The sequence below is a fragment of the Vipera berus genome, assembly GCF_964194415.1.
Source record: "Vipera berus genome assembly, chromosome: 2".
NCBI lineage: Eukaryota > Metazoa > Chordata > Lepidosauria > Squamata > Viperidae > Vipera > Vipera berus.
In genome coordinates this window covers 86,066,744-86,090,673 of record NC_138203.1, presented here as the reverse complement: position 1 = coordinate 86,090,673, position 23,930 = coordinate 86,066,744, and the positions used below count along the sequence as shown (strand labels likewise).

At 39.3% G+C, this 23,930-nt stretch overlaps 1 long non-coding RNA gene across 1 annotated transcript; it reads left to right on the top strand.

The window, feature by feature from the left end:
- The first annotated feature begins 6,998 nt into the window (after positions 1–6,998).
- On the top strand, positions 6,999–17,751 carry LOC308664122. The gene is made up of 3 exons (XR_014025608.1): positions 6,999–7,063; positions 9,305–9,374; positions 17,636–17,751. It is a non-coding gene; the product is annotated as an uncharacterized lncRNA (long non-coding RNA).
- Positions 17,752–23,930: the final 6,179 nt, after the last annotated feature.

Below are 23,930 nucleotides of genomic sequence, written 5' to 3'. Positions count from 1 at the left end.
AGAGCAGCTGCACACGTACTGGATTGCAAGTGCAGAGGTGCATATAAATATGACACACACTATTGAAATGCTTTCTCCATTTTGCCTTTTGCCTTGTAGCTTAGCAGCGCAATCCTGAACATTTAGAGTCTCATATTCCTGTAATAAAATTCCCTGTAGTTAGGATTAGATTGCAATTTCTGCATGTTCACAACCTCAAAGTGGAGGGTAATCAAAATTTGACAAGACAGTTGGAGGGAAAGTGTTCAGGCACCACTTATGGAATTGGGGGGAGGGAAAATATCCTCTTGGCTTAGTTCAAAAGATACTAATTACATTAATATTTAAAGTTTCCAGGCATCAAAATCCTGTCCTGTAAGAAAGAAAAGTGGCCGCAGCATTGGAAAAGGACATCCATTCTTTTTGGAAGAGGCCAGTGGAGTGTCTGAAAGCCAGGCTATCAAAAAGCACACAACTGTCTATGGAGATTCTCAGTCATCCAGATCATGGTTGTCCCAAAGGTGCTTTTTTAAACCTTTGTTTTTAACCTTGTCCTTTCTTTGTTTTTTCCTCCCCACCATTCTGCCAGAAACGATGAAGCTTTGTGGATGAGAAGCGAAACAAAGGGAAAACAAAGAAAGTCCAATTGCCTTTTGAAAAAGCACCTTTGAGACAAGTATGCAAACAGTTTGAGGAATGAGGAAGCATCTTGAGGTAAAGGCGGCCCGGCCTGGTGACAGCATCAGGCACTAGCTGCGAAGGGGTGAGAAGAGGAGAGAGGAAGCAGCGGTGCCCAGACTGTAGAGGAGGCTGGCCCGGGCATCTGACAGCTGGTTTCCATCCCACCGACCACCACGCAGGAATCCTGGAGATAAGCCTCACCCACGCCACCATGGCGAGCACCCTGCCTCTGCTGAGGTGGAAGTGGGTGGCGGCGGCAGCCTGCTAGTGAACCCTGTTGACCACGTTCCCTTCCCGCCATTGCTGCCTCTCCATCTTTACCACCCAATTTGTCTTTCTGGAGCAACTGGAGGGCAGCGCCAACCTTGTCCCAGTCTCAGGCTAGCCAGCCATCAGCAAGAGTGTGCAAGTGCACCAATGGTGCACCAAACAAACCCTGTCAGTGCAGTTTATTCATGGTCAGTTGGTCTGTATCCAGCCTCAGCCTCTCAGAGGCACATGTTAAACCACATCGTCATCATCAACAGAGTTGGAAGGGACCCTGGAGTTCTTCTAGTCCACAGGTCTGCAACCCGCGGCTCCCAGTCCTCTGACGTGCAGTCCAAAAAAAAAAAAGTGGGACTAAAAAAGTTCAACCAATCAATTCAAATATGCAGGGTAGGTGCATATCTCGCCTTGGCTCCACTCTTCAGTCAAACCCTGTTCTGTGCATGCGCGCATGTACACGCATATGCACACATTTTTGCGGCTCCCAGATTTTCCTTTTGTGAGGGAACCGGTTCCGAGTGGCTCTTTCACTGTTTCAGGTTGCTGATCCCTGTTCTAGTCTAACCTCCTGCTCAAGAAGGAAACCCTGGCCTATGCCATTTCAGACAAATGGTTGTCCAATCTCTTTTTAAAAACCTCCAGTGTTGGAGCATTCTTTTTTTTAAAAATTCCATTTATATCCCGCCCTTCTCCGAAGACTCAGGGCGGCTTACAAGCTTAGCAGTAGCCTTCATTCTATGTATATGCCTGCTTATTAGGGCTTTCACACACACCCAAGCGGCATTATTACAAAGTCAGCTTATTGCCCCCAACAATCTGGGTCCTCATTTTACCTACCTCGGAAGGATGGAAGGCTGAGTCAACCTTGAGCCTGGTGGGATGCGAACCTGCACAAATTGCAGGCAGCTGGTGTTACTTAAGGAGGCATTCGTAACTTCTGAAGACAAACTATTCCACTGGTTAATCGTTCTCACTGTTAGTAAATTTCTCCTTTAGCTCCAAGTTGCTTCTCTCCTTGATTAGTTTCCATCTATTGCTTCTTGTCCTGTCTTCAGGTGCTTTGGAGAATAGGTTGACTCCCTCTTCTTTGTGGCAGCCCCTCAGATATTTGAAAACTGCTATCAGTTTTTCTTTCTTATCACTAGACTAGACATACCCAATTCTTGTTCTTCATATGTTTAGCATCCAGGCTCCTAATATCTTTATTGTCCTCTTCACTCTTTCCAGAGTCTCATCATCTTTTTTATACTGTGGTCACCAAAACTGGATGCAGTATTTGAGGTGAGGTCTTATTCCAGATGTATCAGTTGATAGATTTCCCGTCTTTGGTTTGTGTAAGGCCAGCCAAAAGTGATGTCCATCTATATGCCTTCAGATTCACCTCAGTAAATTCCAGTGCCTCTAAGTAGAGACTTCATCAGCCATTGAGCTTTCTTTCTACAGTGATTCATGTTCCAGATTTGCTTTTAATTTTTTAGCTCAACTCTAGACATCTTTAGTTGGTGAACAATACTGAAAACAAAGTATCTAAAGCAGGAGTGTCCAACTTTGGCAACTTTGTGGGTTTCAGCTCTCAAAATTCCCCAGCCAGGATGAGAAGATACAGGGAAGACACACTTCTAGGATCCTGTGTTTATCTTTTCTGTTTTAAATCTATTTTAGGTGTTATGTTTTATTTTTTTTTATTTGTGTCTTTTATCATTATTGATTTGATTGCAATTTCTTTGATTGTTATCCACCCAGAACCATTGAGAGTTGGGCAGCATACAAGCTTAATAAATTATATTATTAGGATTTGTTGCACAGTCAGCCAGATGTTTAGATTAGATTTGTCATTTTTATTTACCTATCAAGGCCTTCCCAAGGACCTGGGATAGGCAGATGTTGTTCTCTGATGATTTTAGAGGCATTGTTGCAGGATATAAGCTATTGCAAGTTTAGCTGGCTTTTGCAATGGACTGAGAGTGATTTTTTCAATGTTGTTATTATTTGGAATTTGTAGTGATTATGTCTCACATTTTCAGGATACTTTATTTCATTTCATTGCTCTATATTATATTGGACCAGGCAAAAGTTATGCCTTCTTTGAGCTTTCAACTTCACTTCCACGTGCTTTTCAAGAAAATATGACTTTATTATTCTAAGTCAAGTACTTACTTAGTTACTTTATTTATTTATTTATTTATTTATTTATTTATTTATTTATTTATTTATTTATTTATTTATTTATTTATTTATTTATTTATTTATTTATTTATTTATTTATTTATTACTTTCATTAACATATATTTTTAAAAAATAACCTGGGGGCTCTACTCTTGTTAATCTGGTTCTCTGAAACTACTCTAATGCACCCAGCCTAACAGCTTTCATTAGCTTTGAAAATGACCTTAGCAAATCTAATCAAGTTTTTTGCTGTAACAAACAAGAAAGTTATACTCTTCTTGGTTGCATACTTTTCATGTTTATAGAGAGAAATATTTCACATACATAAAGACACACACAAACAAAGACACACACACATTCATGCTGTGCATCCCATAAAATGTGTATGGGTGAAGTTGTTTGGCTTTTATCTTCTTAATACTGTGCAGGGTTTATTTAGCAACTGCATATTTTAAATTGCACTACCTGAGGTTAGGAGTATCTTTTCCTTCTTTGCTTCAGGAATTGGAGCATTTTAGACATGCCCTTCTGCAGACAATGTAGCTTTGATATCTACAGTACTGTATGATGGAAATCTTCTTCTCTCCCTAGTTTCTGTATGAAGAAAATACCAGCCCACCAGCTTGGACAGCTGCAGTCCAGAAGCAGTCTATACAGACAGTTTTAGTAACCCAGAAATTTGTTAGATGAGGGATGAGAAAATGTTGTTGAGCCATTGTTTTCTTTCTTTAAGTCTATTTTACTAAACCATGTATGTAATCAAGAAAAGACAACTTTTCATGTTAGTTGGGTACCTTTGCATTCTCAATATACCTATCGACTATTCCAGTTTAGAATAAAATGGCTTGTTACATTCAAAATATGTTAAGCAATAGTTATGACTGAAAATAGGATGCTTTAGTAGCCATTCAACTTTTTTTAAATGCATAGCGGTTCCTCTTTTTTAAAAGGCAGTGCTGATTTGAGTATAGAACGTCAGTTTAAAACTAAATTAAATAAGAATCGGAGGTGAGCATCACCCCCCTTGAGTCAGATATGACTAGACAGGGGAATGCTTTATCTTTACCATTACATCTACAAAGCTCATGAAATGTTTCACTGGGGGAATGAACACGGAAGACCAGGTTTAATTTTTTGAACCATAAAGTGAAACCTCGTACTTGGAAGTTTATGATTATACATCAATTGATTGATTATGTGTCATCAAAGTCATTGCCAACTCTTAGCACCACATAGAATTTCTCCAGGATGATCTATCCCCAGCATGTGCCTTCAGGTCTTCTTCCCGCTGTACGCCCATTACCATGGTAATGGCATCCATCCAAGTTGCTCCTGATGACTTGTCATCATCATCTGTTTCTTTTCACCTTTCCCAGCTTTATAGATTCCTCAGGGGAGCTGGATCTCCATTTAATGTGATACTGGTAATTTGTGCTTTGAGTAAGAGCTTTGGATTGATTTGTTCTATGTTCCATCTGTTTGTTTCTTGGATGTTCATGATATTCTCAAGAGTCTTTTCCGACAACAGTGTTCAAAAGCATCGACACTCGTTCTACTGTACATCTTCAATGTCCAACTTTCACTTCCATACGAAGTCACAACCAAAACCACGCCTTCAGGCTTCTAATCTTTGTAAAGATAGATATGTCACAAAATCTAAAACAACTCTCCTCTGCTTTTGTTGTTTTCTTACCTTATCTGTAGCAGGTTACTTGACCTCTAGTTGCTTTATTGTTGATAATCAATCCTAAAAGGCAAATGTTATGCATCACTTCAATTTCTTCATTTTCAGTTCTAAGTTCTAAGGATGGGTTTTGTACTAATATTTTTTTTTAATTTGGTCTTCTTTAAATTTACTTCTAATCCTATTTTTTTCACTCTGCTCCTTGACTTTTACTACTAGAGCATACATATTCATTCTTTCATTATTCATAAATTCATTGACTTATTCATATTATGCCTCTATTATTTTTACAAATAAATCAAAGTGGCAAACATACCTAATACTATTTTCTCCTCCTATCTTCCTCACAACAACCCTATGAGGTCCAAAGAGGTCCAAAGTCACCTATTTGGTTTTCATGCCTAAGGCAGAACTAGAACTCATGGTCTCTTGGTTTTTAGCCTGGTGCCTTAATCTTAGACCAAACTGGCTCTTATTTGCATTTTCAGCGGTACAAACACCATAGAACAAGCTATTGATGTTTTTGTCTCCAGTTTTAAAACCACACTCAACTTTTTCCAATCCAGCATCTCTCACAATATATTCACCATATAGCCTGAATACATAAAAAGAGAGTGTATAACTTCTGTCATTTCTATCTATCTATCTACCTACCTACCTATCTAATTTGGAATGTGAGAGCTTATGACTAAATAAATAAATAAATTGAGCTGTCTGGCTAATCAGTCCAATTTTAATCATCATAATTGACAAGGTGGGAGGGTAGTAATTAAATCCAAATTATATTGAATGAAGACTTTTTAAAAAATAATTCTGGAACAAAGCAAACAACTTACATAGGCAGATTCACACATAGATTGAACTATAAATAGTTCAGAGTGAATTTGTCACAGAAATGCCTTCTATACACTGCAACATTGCTTTGACAGTTCTTTTAATGTGTAGGCTGAACCTATATCAGTTCTCAACCCCATCTTCTTCTTTTTTATTTTAATCCATTTTAATTAATCTTTGATCATTCTCATAGTTATCAATGTTTATCAGTACTCTGACAGTGAACTCTTTGCTGAACAATCTGCTTCAAAAGGATATTGTAAAACCAGGGGGAAAACGGATATTGTAAAACTAGATGCCAATTAGCACCTATAATTGGCACTTGCCCTCTGGAACATCTTGCCCCCTTGATGTGAGGTTGGCCCCAACCTTTCTTTCATAAGGGCCCGAAGACCTGCCTCTGCCAGTTGGCTTGGGGCTCCAACAGGGGAATAGCCCAGTGGAGGTGGTTGATTTAGATCCCACCTCCACCCACTCCAACACACCCTCCCCATGCATAATTAGATTTTAATGATTGGTTTTAACTCATTTATGTTTTGAGGTATATGGATCGATTTTCATGAATGAAAGCCACCCAGAGTTACCTTGATATCTTTGTAAATACACACACACACACACACACACACACACACACACACACACTGTGTTTCCCCGAAAGTAAGCCCTACCCCAAAAATAAAACCTAGTTTTGGGGTGAGGCACATGCCTAAAAATCAAGTTAAGGTGGGGTTGGAGGGGTAGAGCTGCCCCATGTGTCCTGCACCCACTTACTGTTGCAGCCAGGTCTCCCATGAATCGAAACCTGCCTCGCCTCACCGGCCTACTTCTTCTGTGGCTGCTCGCCACTGCTCGTGCACTTCGCCCCAGCCACCATTTTGCCATTTTGGCTGGGGCGACGTGCACGAGAACAGAGCTACAGATTGAATCTGTAGCTCGATTCTTGGCTGCAGAGACCTTTCCAGAAGCTCCATTCTAAGCTGCAGAGGCACTTTCTGAAGGCCTCTGATGGCAAAAAGGAGGCTGGAGGTGACACGGACGAGTGGTAGCAAGCGGCCGCAGAAGAAGTGAGCTGGCTGGCTGGGGCTGTTGGTGCCACTGCCATGAGATGAGACCATGGAAAAAATATCCCCCAAAATAAGACCTGGTGCCTCTTTTGGAAGCAATAAACAAACAAACAAACAAACCGGGGAAACACAGTACATACATACATACATACTGTATATAAATAAGATGTTAAAACTTGTTCTTTAGCAATAACACAGTAACTAAAGAGCCTAAGAAATAGGGTAGATGAAGATAGACAAGAGGGAACATGATAGATGATGAAATAAATATGAAGAAAAATTTTTCAGCCTTTCTCACAATATTATTCTTTGTTAATTTCCAGTATGCAGTTGGTTCACTTCTGTGTGACAGAGTATCCAGCACTAGACAGTCCTTTGGTGTGATCCAGTAAGTCTGTTTTTATATTATCACGCAACTGAATTAAAATACCTTTAGAAAAATATCCATCCTCAATAGAATCCTTCCTTCCTTCCTTCCTTCCTTCCTTCCTTCCTTCCTTCCTTCCTTCCTTCCTTCCTTCCTTCCTTCCTTTCTATGTCTCTACCTACCACCTATAGTCCTTCCTGGATTATGCTGGATTATGCTTATGCTGGACATGTGACAAAGCAAAGAAATACTGGAGTAGGATTCATATTCTAATACAGAAGATTCTTAAAGTGAATATGAAGATAAAACCAGAAACTTTTCTTTTGGGTTTAATGGAAAAAGATTTGGAAAAAAATGGAAGTTTGATGTTATGTATGTTGACAGCAGCAAGGTTATTTTATGCACAAAAATGGAAGGATATTTCAGCTCCCACAATGGATGAATGGCTGCAAAAGTTGATGGATTTAGCAGAGACGGTTAAATTGACTGCTTTGATAAAAGAAAAAAAAAACAATTACTTTTGTTTCTACTTGGAAACCTCTTCTGGACTTTGTGATTGAGGTGGAAAAAAAATGAAACTTTGATTTTGAGTTTTACCGGTTAGATAGATTTGTTGCTATAGAAATGGCTAATTTATACTGTCACGTAAAAGTAAAAAGGTGAGGTTTGATGTTATTATCTTATTCTACTGCATCAAAGGACATTGGAAGTCAGCGCCTTGTCTTTCTTTGTTCCTTCTTTTCTACACTTTTCCTTTCCCTTTTCTCTACCCTATTTTTCCTATTATTTGCTTTTGTATTTTTGTATTTTATATTATAAACTAATGAAAAGGGTGTTATATAAACAAAATTCCATTGCTAATCTTTCTTGCCACAGTTGTCAAATGAATCACCGCAGTTATTAAGTTAGTAGCACAATTGTTCAGTGAATTTGGCTTCCCCATTGACTTTGCTTGCCAGAAGATCATGAAAGATGATCACATGGCCCTGGGACACAGCAGCCTTCATAAATATATGCCAAGTGTCTGTATATTAATCACAAATGAAAACGAATGAACAACTGTTGCAATTGCTGTGGTGGCACAGTGGTTAGAATGCAGCATTGCAGGCTAACTCTGCTGACTGCCAGGAGTTCAATTCTGACTGGCTCAAGGTTGACTCAGCCTTCCATCCTTCCGAGGTTGGCAAAATGAGGACCCAGATTGTTGGGGGCAATATGCCAATTCTGTAAGTTGCTTAGAGAGGGCTGTAAAGCACTGTGAAGCGGTATATAAGTCTAACTGTTAGTGTCAGTTAGCTAATCATGCCAAAATGTTTGCTTGTTTATTAAATTTATTTGCCACCGTGTTTAAGATGACTCTAAGCGGCTTACAGCAGGATAAAACACACAAACGTCTGACAATTATAAATACAAAAACATTAAAATTACAAAATTAAAACAAACTAAAGAACAAGGATTTGGAGGGAGAAGTTGCGGTGCCTTTTCTGTTAAAGCACTAACTACCTCCAGCCAACAACTTCTCCTTACCTCCTATGGCCAACACGTTCCAAAGGGCAGAAGCGATGACAGAAGAGGTTCTTCTTCTGAATCCCCCCAGCACAAGCAGGAAGGGCCAATCCTGTTGTGTAGTGGATTCTTGAGAAGCAGGAGGTGAGATGAGAGGGTTCAAACAGGAACATTGCTTATTGTAGTAACAGGAACAGAACTGAGAACAGAGGCTTCTACGCAGCTACTTATACGGCTGGCCACTAGGCGGTGGCCAATAGGTTTAAAGGAACCTATTCCCACCCCAGAGCCAACCAATGATCGTCCTGTAGACTGCATGTCTGGGCAGCCAGCCATTACACAGACACCCTAATTAAGCAATCTCAAGCAGCATTCAAAGACATGTGAAAACAATTCAGGTAAAAGATCCAATACATTACAAATCCCATTGCAGAAAGACAGTTCTGCAGATATCCTGAACCCATGCCACAAAGCGCTTCAAAGATAATAACCAGCACTTGAATTGCAAAATAAATATTTATATTAAAATACTTGCGTTTGATCAAAGTTTATCATTCTTTTCCAAGTCAGTGTCACCACTGTACATGACTAATAGCAACAGAAACCACAAGAAAACCAGTGTACTGATGCCGGTCAGAATCTACACATCAGTCATTTCATGATAGATGATGCGAAACCTGTCCCAACTAAATATTATATTGAACATTTTCAGAATGACAGGAGCATCTGGCTAATTTTTGTTCTGCCTTCCGTTAGCAGCTCAGAGCACCTCCTCGGAAAAAGAGAAAAGAAAAACGAAGCTTATAAACCTGACAGTTGGAAAAAGGTAGGTAAATGTAGCCTTCCCAATTGTGCTGTTAAATGTTGTGCCTGCTGTAGAGCTACAGATTGTTCCCTCTGAGCAGGCAGACAGGTCCGTGATTTAATAATCTTTGTCTCAAGCACAACATCAGATAGATGGAGTTATCATGCTTTGCAACCAACCTGGAGCCAATCTTCCAGAAATTAAGGCCATGAAAAAGCCAGAGGAAAACCATTCCATTTTGATTACTTATGCTTGATAAAGCTGGTACAAAATTGTTTTCATATTTTTACAGTATCAAGATAAAAATAAATAACTTGGCTTTAACCAAAGAAGCTCCTAAAACCAGTGAGCTTTGCAAAGAGAATGTATGCCTTGGCTAAGATCTACTGAACGTATATGCAACTTTCAGTCCAAGTAAAGTTGATTTTTATGAATGAGATGGTTGGCTTGCAGAAAATGATGATTATCTGAAATAATTATTTTCATTCCAAAGCTTTGATCATCATTTGCTAATTACGCATTAGTCCGATCCTTTCTCTGCTGTTAAAACCTTGGAAATATTTGGAAATATTTGTGGCAGATCTTCCTGGAAAGAATTTTGCATGCTATAAATGATTTCTGTATGAAAATATAATTTTAGAAAAAAATTAACTACTCTTAATACCACACCTGAAGTATTGCATCCTATCACAAAAAAGATGTTGAAACTTTGGAAAAAATTCAGGGAAGAGCAACTAAGATGATCCAAGGCCTGGAGACTAAAACATACGAAGAATGGCTGCAGGACTTAGATTTGGCTAGTCTAAAGAAAAGAAGAAACAGGGGTGACATGATAGCAGTATTCTAGTATTTGAGGGGCTGCCACAAAGAAGAGGGGGCCACGTTATTCTCCAAAGCACCAGAGGGCAGGAGAAGAAACAATGGTTGGAAACTGATCAAAGAGAGAAGCAACCTGGAATTAAGGAGAACCTTCCTGACAGTGAGGACAATTAACCAGCGGAACAGCTTGCCCCCAGAAATCATGGGTGCTCCATCACTGGAGGTTTTTAAGATGCTAGATAGTCACTTGTCTGAAATGGTCCTCCTGCTTGAGCAGGGGGCTGGACTAGAAGACCTCCAAGGTACCTTCCAGCTCTATTCCTATTCTGTTCTGTTCTGTTCTCTCCTGTCCTGTTCTGTTCTAGCTGAATAGTTTAACTAATCTTGGGCAAACACACATTTACTTTTTAAATAGATTTTTTTCTTTAGCTGGAAAATAACAAAATAATTCATAGAACTACTTTCTAAAGCTTTTGATGCTTAGTTTACTGTACTTTGATTTAGTTTGGATTATTAGTCACAGGCCAGAATAATGATATATCAGGAATCAAGCAGGATCTAGCTAAAATAGCACGCCGAAATATACATAATTTTAACATGAATAAAATAATTAGGTTCATCCTATTTGAAATAGTCATTTGCATTCCATCATGGTCAGTGTACAAAATGTGTCTCTGCTATCTAATTTTTTCACTCTTGTTCGGCTAGTAGAAGATTGAGGAAGTAATCCGCCATTTGGGGTAGGCGTCATGTTTGGGTTTTGGGGTAATGTTTTATTATTTCAGAATCACAAGGTTGAGATGGATGCTGTATTAAAATCTAGGAAGGAAGAAAGGAATCCAGAATGTCTCTGTAAGAAAGGCAGTACAGCAATCCATGGGCCATAGTTTTGATTTCTTCCCCGCCACATGAGCAGGGACGTTGCTTTTTTTTTTTTAGAAAAATTGCAAACCATTCTCTCCAAAAGAGCAGATGGAAGGGCGTTACAGTGAGCCAATATAAGAGCTCTTCTGGTGTTTTTGGATTTCGTGTCAAACAAGCTTTGGGGCAGGAGCAACACTTTTATCTGGTCTCAGTAGGGCGACATAAGCTTGGCTGAAAATATTTGGTAGGTCCGTATCTCTGGCATGTTATCTGAAGAATGATTTGGCCTGTTCAGAGTTAGCACACTAGGTTTCAAATGCTAACTTACCAATAAGCTGAACAAGGCAAAATCTTGATTGAAAAACCAGTAGCCATTGTTATACAGCACCTCAGCAGAGAAGATGCCATTGTACTTTCTACTGAAAAGCAAGTATCTCAGCTGTGAAATGGAGGGTCTGTATCTTCGACTTGAACAGCTGACCTGAACCTCTAAATCACACAAACACTTGCTCAGGAAATGGTTGATTTGCTGCCAGTTTGAATGAAATAATAATCCCGTTTCTGAGCACTCCCGTTACTCAGAATGCTTACATGTTGTAACTTTAGCCACTCGTGACAGACAACCAGTAGTATTTGCGTGGGTGGGCGGGGGGAGAAGGGTGCATCAAAATACTCAACATGGTCCTAAGTCGAGGATAACCTATAGGAACGAGTCACAATATCACCACATAATTGTGCCATTTGCATTACTACATCATTGTACAACTATTATTTTCCTATCGTTGTACCCGTTACCACAGTAGCCTCTTGTTATGCTGAAGTTGTAATGCTGCAGGAGACTATCAGTACCTGGGGCCAGACCATGTCACTGGCATCTGTAAAAAGACTTAGGTTGTAATGTAAATCAAGACGTCATCACAATTATGTAATTTGCCTATTTTGTGTGATTGTATCATGACATGTGATAACACTAGCAACTCTTTGATACCGCCACAGACACCTATGCTTGAGATGCTAAACTGCATTTGCATGTTGTGTAGTTTGCAGTGCTTTTTTTGTAAAAGAAAAAGGTGCCGGAACTCACACATCTTATACAACCTGCCTTGCCTACCCTACAAGATTCCATCCAAAAAAGGTGCCGGAATTCCGTTCTGAGCGTTCTATGACAAAAAAAGCCCTGGTAGTTTGTATGAAATTGGAATGACTAAATGAGTTTTGGTTTTTTTGCCTTTTTTTATTTGCAAGGGTATCTGCAAGTACTTTTCCAGGCTCCTAAACCTTCAGTTTCCATTTCCTCTTCTCATGTAATTTTCTTCTCCAGATTGCCATTTTTAATCTCACTGATTTATGGTTTTGCTTTACTTCTCTCCTTATGTCATCCCAATGTGTTGCAAAAGGCCAAGGATCTTACTTTATTGAATAATATAAAAAGACGCAAGCTGGATCAGACATTTATTGAGTCCATGATCTCACAGTTTTTTGACCAGATGCCTTAGAGAAGCCCACAAATATGGTAGGGTAACTAGCATAGAGAAAATTATTTCTGAAACTGTTGGAAATAATATATAGCCATTATAATATCCATAAACATCATTCATGATTTGTCCAATCTTCATTGAAGCTGGCAGTCATCATTGTCTCTTGTGATAGAACATTTGCCATGTTACTTAAGAAGAGTTATATTTCTGTAATTATACTCCCTTCCTGGCAGTTCCACCATGTAGGCTAGACCCCGGGCTTTTTTTCTCATAGAACGCTCAGAATGGAGTTCCGGCACCTTTTTTGGATGGAACCTTGTGGGGTAGGCAAGGCTAGACCAAGTATCAACTCTACTGGAAGGCTGTTCTATTTTTATGGAGAATGGTTACAATAACAAAACCTTGAAAGTCGGTTTGTGCTGTGCCTCCTCCTCCTCTTCCTCCTCCCTTTCTGATGCTCATGTGAATTAGGAAAGTATATGGTCGCTTTTGCATACATTCTGCTTGCTTGGGATTTCAGCCATGTTTCTCTACTTGTCACTTTGGTAACAGAGCTGGCCTGTATCTGTCGCGGTCATTTTCCTTAATTCTCTACACTTTATTTTAAGCTAAAAAGCCCTAAACATTGGGGCTCATAGGGAAGTTGCTCGTTTTCCTCTTAACTGATTTCATAATATGGATTTGTTCCTTCTCTGGCCACTCAGAACTTAAAATTAATAAAGCTAAGATTTTTCTGTTTCAAAGTGAACTACTTTATCTTCATTTTCAATAAATCTTGTTATTCCTTATCTATCCTTTGCCACTGTTTGGAAAATAGGTAAAAAGGGAAATTGTATTAGTGACATTTAGATAATTGTCACCTGAAGCTTTTACTTTATCCCTAAATCCTATCATCTCCACCGCTAGGACCACAATTCTACTTCAAGTAGTAGAAAGGACAGTGTATAATGATATTTGTTCTATTTAATATCAGCTGATCGATTTAAAACAGCTTTGGACTACCAAACAGCAGGATGAATCCCACACATAGGTCAATGCTTTTGCTCATTTTGTCTTCTGCTTTAACAACAACAAAAAGCCTATACAACTTATTTTCCACTCTAATTTAATTATATTTTGTATAAAGAAACTCTGGCTTGATAACTGTTGTGCTAGTTTGAGCCTCCATGAAATTTCAATAATTTGTTTAATTATCTACTATGCACTAAACAACTCATTCTTCGTATATGTTGCACACTACATGATACAGATCATGTCTTCCCTCAACATATTCCTTCAATCCTGACAATTAAAAAAGAAAGATACTAAAGCTAAAGCATTCCTTTCTTATTTCTTCATCCTTTAAAAAAACAAACAAACAAACAAACAGAAAGTCCCTTTGTAAAGCTAATAAGCTGAAAATGACAATAGGAATTAAAATAGAAGGTAAAAACAGGATCCCAAATGTTATAAAAGGGAGGAAGGAAGGAAGGAAGGAAGGAAGGAAGGAAGGAAGGAAGGAAGGAAGGAAGGAAGGAAGGAAGGAGGGAGGGAGGGAGGGAGGGAGGGAGGGAGGGAGGGAGGGAGGGAGGGAGGAAGGAAGGAAGGAAGGAAGGAAGGAAGGAAGGAAGGAAGGAAGGAAGGAAGGAAGGAAGGAAGGAAAGTCTGTAAAGTTCACCATGTGAATTGTTCCATTTGGTATTGGCCAGTTGTTTAAAAACATATTTTTAGTGGCAATACAAACACCAGCCACAGGGGCAGTGTCCATCATTTATACATACTGGTTCCAGTTCACTAGGAAAGCACATTTTATTCAATCCTTTGAATATCAAGTTTTCTAAAACACGGGAGGACTTCTTTCAACCACTGTAAATGTTATCATGGTAGACGATGATGTTAATGATGGGCTCTTACATTTATACACTGCCCTTTGATAAACGTTTAAAGCCATATCTGTTATCGTAAAACAAAATGCAAACAATAAAAAGGCCATAAAGACCTCTGTGACCACCATGAGCAAAAATGTCAGAGGAAACCCCCAGTGAAGAGATTTGATTTCAGCAGCGTTCTCACTGCTATCTGACATTTTCCTATATTCTGATTAACATATGACTTCAATGCTCAGTGGAGAAAGGATACTTTGAATTCATTCACAGAAAAGCCCTGATAAGACCAGATGAGACTTAGGTGTGAAGTTTCAGTTCAGTTAATGCCATGAACAAAAGGGGCCATGAATGTACTGATATTTCTAACACCATTGTATACACTGATTTCAGTGTCACGAAAATAAAGCTTCACACATACTGCTACTGTACATTATGCTTCGCAAGTATACTGAAGTAGATGCTGAAATTCCAATTTCTCTGGACATACTAATATAGTATCGGGTAATTTCAGACTTTTTGTGGCAAGTTCATCATTTTTTATATCCTCCTTCTCAGCCCTTGTATCCCAAACAAACACACACACACAACGCACATACACAATGGAAGTTACTACTGATTTGATTGTGTAAGACTCACTGGTAAAATCTCGGAACTGACAAGAATGGTGAGCGTGTTCACTGAGTTCTTAGATTGCTCTTATAGTTCTAGACCAGGGGTGTCAAACTCAATTTCATTGAGGGCTGCATCAGAATTGTGGCTGCCCTAGGGGGGCCAGGTGGGTGCGGCCAGGGTGGGCATGGCCTACTGGTTGGTCGTGGCTGGAGTGCATGTGGCCTACTGGGTGGGCATGGCCAGCTCTACATTGTTCGCGTCAAGGGTGCGCCCAGCTGATGTGCTTGCTCTCCTTAGCTAGGCTGCTCATGATGGGTATGAGGGCAAAGTCAAGAGGGAGGCCCATTCTCTCTCCATGTGAAGAGACCTAGCTTTATATCCAAAGCTTCCTTAGCAATAGGATGCGAGACACACCCCCAGGATAGGCCAGGAGGAGGGGGCAAGGGGATGGTGAAAGGGCAGCAGGGCAGGACTAAGGCAGGACTTCCCTCAGACCTTCCCTCTCCTTCCTTCCTTCCTTCCTTCCTTCCTTCCTTCCTTCCTTCCTTCCTTCCTTCCTTCCTTCCTTCCTTCCTTCCTTCCTTCCTTCCTTCCTTCCTTCTAATACAGTGTGAGAGTCAACATTACCTGTGCAATGCTGCCTAGCCCCCAGCCTGCCCGGTTTTTGCAGGCAGCAAGGCACTCTCCTCAAAATGCCAAGAGGCTGAGCCAGATGGTGCAAATCTGAAGAGAAGTACAATGCCACCCAGCCCCCAGCCTGCCCAATTTCAGCAGGCAGCGGGGCGCTCTCCTCACAGTGCCAAGAGGCTGAGCTGGGTGGCACGAATTTGAAGAGAAGCGCAATGCTGTCCAGCCCCTAGCCTGCCCAAAGTAGGCAGGGCCATGTGCTGGCCACTTCCAGGCAATGGTGCATTTCTTCATTCCTCACAAAGGGTGATACCTCCCCAGCATGCACCGAGGAGGCAGTGCCGACGCAGCAGGGGCCGGTTCCTCACTGTTTCCAGATGGGCTTGTGGAGCTAAGACTGAATGTATTTCAGCATAGATGACCACCACAAAATTGTACATTGGTTCCTGGCCGGCCTGGGCTGGGGCCAAGGCAGCGGGGGCTGTTCCATCACTGTTTCCAGGATGGCTTTGCAGGCCACATGAAACCATTTCATGGGCTGGATCCGGCCCCCGGGCCTTGTGTTTGACATGTCTGTTCTAGACTAAATTCAAAATTAAGATGCAAATAGATTGCTGGCTGAGTCTTAATTTAGAATCATAGAATTCTTTATTGGCCAAATGTGATTGGACCTATAAGGAATTTGTCTCTGGTGCATAAGCTCACAGTGTACATACAAATAGCAAGTAATAGGTCATAGATCATAATAAACAACAATTGATAGTTCATAAAAAACCAATAGGAGAAAATAGTAGGAAAGATGAGAAAAGATGAGAAATGAGACAGGGCTGTGTGAATTAGAGTGATGGCACCAGAGGAGAAAACTATCTTTGTGTCTAGTTGTTTTGGCATGCAATGCCCTATAGCAGCATTCAGAGGGGAGAAGTTGAAACAGTTTGTGTCCAGGATGTGAGGGACCTGTAGATATTTTCTCAGCCCTCTTTCTAGTTCATATAACATATAGATTTTCAGTGGAAGGCAGGCTGGTTGAGACTGTTTTTTCTGCAGTCCTTAGTATCCGTTGAAGTCTGTATGTGTCCTGTTTGGTTACAATGCCAAACCAGACAGTTATCTCAATAACAAATGGCAGACTCAGTGATTCCTCTCTAGAACTGTATTTTTTTATTTTATTTTAATTCCATTTATATCCCACCCTTCTCCGAAGACTCAAGGCGGCTTACAAGCTTAGCAGTATCTTCAGATCCTTGGGCAATCTGAGCTTTCGGAGTTGACGCAGGAAGAACATTCTTTGTTGTGTCTTTGTAATGAAGGTTTCTAATGTTAGGTGTCCATTTCAAGTCCTTGGAGATAATGGAACCTAGAAACGTGAAGGTCCCTACTGTTGATACAGTATATCAACTGTATATCTTGATAATTTTGTGTTAAAACTAGCTTAGTTCCCCATTGCATATCAGCGTGGTTACGTTCAAGAGGCTTTTTCTTCTCTTTATTTGTCCTTAAGCATGGTGTCAAGAGAGTTGCCTTATTGATGAGATGGGTGTCGTGTAAAACAAACAAACAAACAAACAGACAGACATGACTCACAATATCTCCTTTTCCCTGGCGCCTCATTTTAATTCCTCCTAATCCCTTTCATGCAAAATATTGTTCCAAAGCTATTAAAATCATGTCCCCACCAAGCTAATAATTCCCACTTGGACTCCAGCCACCTGGAGAGGCAGAAAGACGAGAGGCACCAAGGAAGACTGTCCCAGGGTCCTTTTAAACCAGGCATCAGCTTTAAATGGGAATCAAATGCAGGAATAGCTATTCCAAGCAAAGATAAAATATAGCATGATTAAGCATGTTTGCATCCTTATTTATGCAATGCAAATATATTACTTTCCCAAACTATTTTGTGCTTCTCAAATTCAGGCTGGGCCAAGATAGGTCTTCTAATAAAACCCTATGAAGGATTTGAGACCTAAATGCCATCCGTACAGCTGAATCACCCATGGTTTTGTTTTTTTTTTGACAGGACAAACAGGAATTGCTGAATTAGATGAAGCAATTTGCTGAAAATGGGGAAACCTCAGAATGGCCAAACTAAGTGTGAGAACCAATTCTTTATGTGACTAAGAGAAGATGTTGAGAGTATGCTATGTCTAAAATATGTAAGTGTCTTTTATTGCTTTTTAAAACATGCTGGCTTGTATATTTACCACTTACTAATGCATTTTGCTCAGATAACATACGTCAATTGACAATCAGCAGGAAGCAGGACAGAAAGACAGGCTGCTTCCCTCACTTGCAAAGACAGACAATAAACTTTCATATCAAGACAATACTGTTCTTAGACAAGTTTTAACTGAATTACTGAACTACAACTACAGTATACGTCCTGGTAGAAAAGGCTTTCACTAATCTGAAGATAAAAGGGACGCGGTGGCTCAGTGGGTTAGGATGCTGAGCCTATCGATCAGAAGGTCAGCAGTTTGGCGGGTCGAATCCCAAGTGCCGCGTAACAGACTGAGCACCTGTTACTCATCCCAGCTCCTGCCAATCTAGCAGTTTGAAAGCACATAAAAATGCAAGTAGAAAAATAGGGACCACTATGGTGGGAAGGTAACAGCATTCTGTGCGCCTTTGGCATCTAGTCATACCGGCCACATGACCACGGAGACGTCCTCAGACAAGCGCTGGCTCTTTGGCTTTGAAACGGAGATGAGCACCGGCCCCTAGAGTTGGAAACAACTAGCACGCATGTGCGGGGGAACCTTTACCTTTACCTAATCTGAAGATCTGAATCAAATTAATTTGAAGTAAAGAATTTTTATTCTCCCAGTTTGGGGTGAGATGAATGGATATGTTTGCTATTTTTGTTTTCTCACTGTATAAGGTATCTGGATCACTTCCTGTATTTTTTAATATTGTTTGTAAATTGCCTGGAGTTGGTTGGAGTTAGCATCCAAATTGAAATAAATACATTTCGTAGAGGCTGTAATTTCATTTTAACTTTATGATAGTTATTGTTGATGTTAAAGGTTCGTAGATAATTGAAATCCAGAAACCTGGAAAAGCAACTGTCTATTTCAAGTAAAAGAAGACAACACTAAAATCTCTATTGAATTGTGAAAGGAAGATGAGGGGAAACAGTGTCACATTTAGTCATATCCATTAAATCCACGTATGTAATTCAGCTTTTTCTAGCAGATTTTTTTTTAGTGCCGTCTTTTGTCCAAGGTAAAAACCTTATTACTATTTGAATCTATTGGAAGTGCCTTTATTCATGCTACCATTAAAAGTGCAGTCACCCAAAGAGTTCTACTATAGAATTTGCAATTATAGCATGTTAAACAGAGGTCATGTAAAAAAAAAAAGAATATTGGATATTTAAAATTGGAATCTTACAATGACCTGCAACTTGGCTCCAAAAGCAATCAGTGCCTTAAGATATTCTATTATGGAAAAATGTTATTTTGGATAATAAAATTCATTTTGGCCATGTTTCCAAAGCGTACAATACTCAGACCAAATAGAAAAATAATTAGAAAATTTGTAGAACAGTTGGGGATTTTATTTCTTTTTAAACAGAGGAATTGGTTTCATAGACAGTAAAAGCAATAATTCTGATCCAAATCTATTGTACGGCTATTCATATAGCTTTATGCCCATTCACATCAAACGACCTGCCTTTGTTGTGTTTCTGGGCAAATATCCATATGTTCAAATAGATCATTAGCTGTATACAACAAGTACTAAAGCAGGTACTAAAAGTGGTCCAGTAGAAGAGAATATGTGCAGCTCAGGGTTGAGCTGTGGAATCTTTGGTGTTCTCTGAGCATGGTTGTTAACGGCAGATTGTTTATTACTCGACGAGGTAGTATCATTAGTGCTAGGGAGTGTGGGGTTTGTTCTCTGTATGTATATATATATATATATATATATATATATATATATATATATATATATATATATATATATTGCTCAAAAAAATAAAGGGAACAGAAAATAAGACATCCTACTATTAAATATAGTACATTGTGTTGTTTAAGTGTTCCCTTTATTTTTTTGAGCAATATATATATATATATATATATATATATATATATATATATATATATATATATATATATATATATATATATATATATATATATATGTTTGTGTGTGTGTGTGTGTGTGTGTGTGTGTGTGTGTGTGAAATGCTTGTTAACTATTTAGATTACCTTGCTAGGCCCCAAACATGGGACAAATCTTTATTTCCTGTTTCAGCCTAACCGAAGGCCATCGACAGGCAGTAGTCACAACAGTGACAGCTCATATTTGTGTAATCTAAAAAAAATGTACACACACACACACACACACACACATATGTATGTATGTATGTATGTATGTATGTATATAATATTTGCTTGTCCTGCCAGGGTTGGCAGAGTTCCTTGCTTAAGAGTTTTGTTTGATTGTTTGGGTTAGGGTTAGATTTGGCTTTGGCTTGGTCTAGGATTTTCACAGTTTTCCAGTTGAAACTATGACCGAGCCTGCTCATTTATTGTGAAATTAAGGAATTTAAGCAACAACCTGGAACGCCATAAAAACAAACAGACCACCCATATAACATCTACCAATAAAATGAATATCCACTCAACTTTATCAAAAAGTGCCAGACTACTCAACCCATTATAGTACAACCAACACAACCCATAAAAAGGGTAACACTATCATACTAAAAAAAAATCTCAGAAAAAAACAACTAATTAGTATAGACGTGTAGCATCACCCTAACACACAAACCACTAAAGCCTTGTAAAAACAATTTTGGTAAACCAAAAATCTTAGTAGCCCAAGTCAGGGTAAACTGATTATCAAACAACCAAGCTGAGAGATCACCAAAGACTCCACTAAAAGTGATCTCAGACATGGGACTCTAGACCAAGGATGAAGCAATATTCAATGAATATTGAAGTGTTGCCTAATCTGACCTTCTTAGCGGCACCTGTATCAGAAGCCATGAGATGTGATATGAGAAAACATACAGCAGCTGAGTCATGAGGCAAGGTTAATTATATCTCTGGATGCTCAATAAATATATTACATTGCAGACGCTGCAGGAAGACAGCTATGAGAGCAAGATATTAGAAAAGGTCTGGTAGTGCCTTTTCTGCCTAACAAATTTTATTCAGATGCCTACACTTTTGTGAGCTACAGCTGTTAATTGGAATAGATGCTGCTGTAGTTTCCCAGATTTTTAATGTTACTTTTGGTAAGACATGAAAGCCCGAAGCAAAACTAGAACATTCTGTGATTCAGGTTCTCTTGATAAAGGAGCTATATAAGCTTTCGTAAGAATGACTTCACAGTTCTACTCAGTAATTGGACAGTAGCAAGTAATAGTGATTTGTATAAACACATATTTATCAACCCAACATGAATTTATCCATCAGCTCAACCTAACAGACAGGCAGTCCACCCATTCACCTATAAATAACTGAGATAATGTCATGCATTATAATACTGTGTGTGGCACTTGTACATTAATGGGCTAGTCTTATGATGGAACCATCAAATAACCACATAAGTACTGGAACATACTTGTTTTGATATTCTAAAAATGCATCCTGGTAACCTGTTTCTGATTCTTCTGTCTGATTCTTCTGTGCTTCTTTTGAACAAAAGTTGTAGGACAGAATCCAAGTCAGAAAAGATGGAGTTGCCATTCTGCTGAGTGACAGATATAGATTTAATAACCAGTGTCGTTCACAGTTTGTTCAAGTATCCAAGCTAATTTGCAAGACAGCAGAATAACTTGTTTGCTTGCTGGCTCAAACAGGAACACACAGAATATTAACAAAAGGGGGTCACAGTGTAGTATTTCAGATTCTTACTCTAAGAAAAACTAAAAATACCTCTTTTCTTCCCCCTCAGATTTATCATTATATTTGCCTTACAAATGGCCCAGGAAAATGGAGAAAATGTTGTCGGTTCCATTTTGATTCTCTGGATGCTTGACAAGCAGGGACACCCATAGACCGATGATAAATGTCTGAAACCTTGACATATTTGTAAAAATAATAAAGGCAAGGTACAAATAAATAAATAAAACTAGGCAAAAACAGATACATCATAAGGCAAAATGATTTCAACCATGGTCCCTTGAGTGAGTTAACTTACAGGCTGCCAGGATCCATTATCCCACGGGAATGAAATTTTGGAAAGTTCTTGTTGTGTAGTGGGTTCTTTGGAAGCAGGAGGCGAGACAAGAGGGTTCAAACAGGAATATTGCTTTATTGAAGTAACAGGAACAGAACTGAGAACAGAGGCTTCTACACAGCATCAACTTCCCTCCGCCCTGTGCGCTCCCACAGAGAGGGCCTCCTCAGGGTGCCACCGATCAGAGTATGTCGATTGGTGGCCCCCAGGGGGAGGTCCTTCTCTGTGGGCGCCCCGGAGCTATGGAATTGGTTGCCGGTTGAGCTCTGGATGGCGCCCGACCTTCGCTCCTTCCGTCGCGATCTGAAGACATTCTTATTTGAACAAGCCGGCCTGGCCTGAAGGGGGATGGGTTGGGTTTTTATGTCATTTTTAATATCTGTATTTAATGTTTTTAGCTGGGCATATGTTTAATTTTCTTTTAACTTTTGTATTTTTGTATTTTTTATATATCTGCCCTGTTCACCGCCCTGAGTCCTTCGGGAGAAGGGCGGTATATAAATAAAATTATTATTATTATTATTATTATTATTATTATTATTATTATTATTATTATTATTATTATTATTATTATTATTATTATTATTATTATTATTATTATATGGTTGGCCACTAGGTGGCAGCCAATAGGTTTAAAGTAACCCATTCCCGCCCCAGAGCCAACCAATGATCGTCCTGGAGACTGCATGTCTTGGCAGCCAGTGACCGTTACACAGACACCCTAATTAAGCAATCTCGAAGCAGCATTCAAAGACACGTGAAAACAGTTCAAGTAAAAGGCCCCATACATTACAGTTCTTGCCATTTCAGTGCTGCTGTGTTGCTGCTGTTCATGGCTGCCGCTGTATTGCTGCATTTGCATGATCCTCAGTTATTACATTCCCTGACACCTTCCAACAAGTCAGCGAAGAAAGTCAGTGGGGATCATGTGACCATGGATGACAGCAAGAATGTGCAGGGTGGGTTTGGACTTGCAACTTCCTTCCTGGGAAGCTTGCAGGGAGAGACTCAGTGGGGAACCTTGCAGAGAAAGTTGCACGTTCCTCAGCTAAGGGAATAGATCTGAAAGGATGACCCAGTGGGTCATGGGATGCTCCCATTAAAAACCGTCACTTTCATAGAAAAATGCCTGTCTCTTTTTATCATTGCATTGATCATCTCATGTCATTTAGAGCTTCATACAATATAGTTGGCAAGGTTATTATTCTTAGATTCTCGCAATAATCCTGAGAGGTTAGTTGAGATTTAAACATGGGAGAAGGAACCCAATGCCACTCCCCGCTTAGGCATTCATCCCAAGATGAGCATTGACTCTACCCATTGTTGGATGTGAGAACTGAATGCTTAATGGAAATTCATTTCAACATCCGTTCTGGAATGTTACTTCCAGAGCACAAATTTATGAAATCACCAAACCACAAACATTTAAACGATTAGCTTGAAAAAAAAAATCCATGCTACTCATTATAATAAAAAGGGGAAATAAATTTAAAGACAACTAACACCCAGTTGAGTGGCTGAAAAATAATGTTAATTCACCAGGTAGAATTTGGAGGGTAAATGAAATGCAGGGGAATTGCTCTTTCAAATGGATGAAGGTGGACAGATTTTAAACAATAGCTGCAGGAGTCTCTGAATTAGCAGGCATTAGTTAGTTGTTTCTTTTTCCCTTTTGTTTTTAATAAAATTGCATGCAATATTACATATTATTATTATTATCATCATCATCACCATCATTATTATTATTACTTTAAAATATTGGATGAGATTGATTGTTATAACTATGCAAAGGCTCCCAAACCATTGACAAATATATATAGCCATTTTTACACACAATTTTTTGCATCTCTTACAAAAGAAAAAAAATGCATCACAATAGTTTTCTGGACCCAGAGGCCAATAGATTGGAAAAGGTTGTCAGTGTGTAAGAATTTATGAACTGGAATAGCCATAGCAACAAACCAGCCAATGAGAACTCTTTTTGATTAGGACACAGCATTGGAGGTGGTTTCTGAGTATGGACAGTCACTAAAGCAAACAAATGGATAATTGAACAGATCAACCCAGAGTCTGAAACACAAAAGATGTGCTCAAATTATTACACTTTTAGACATTTTATGTAA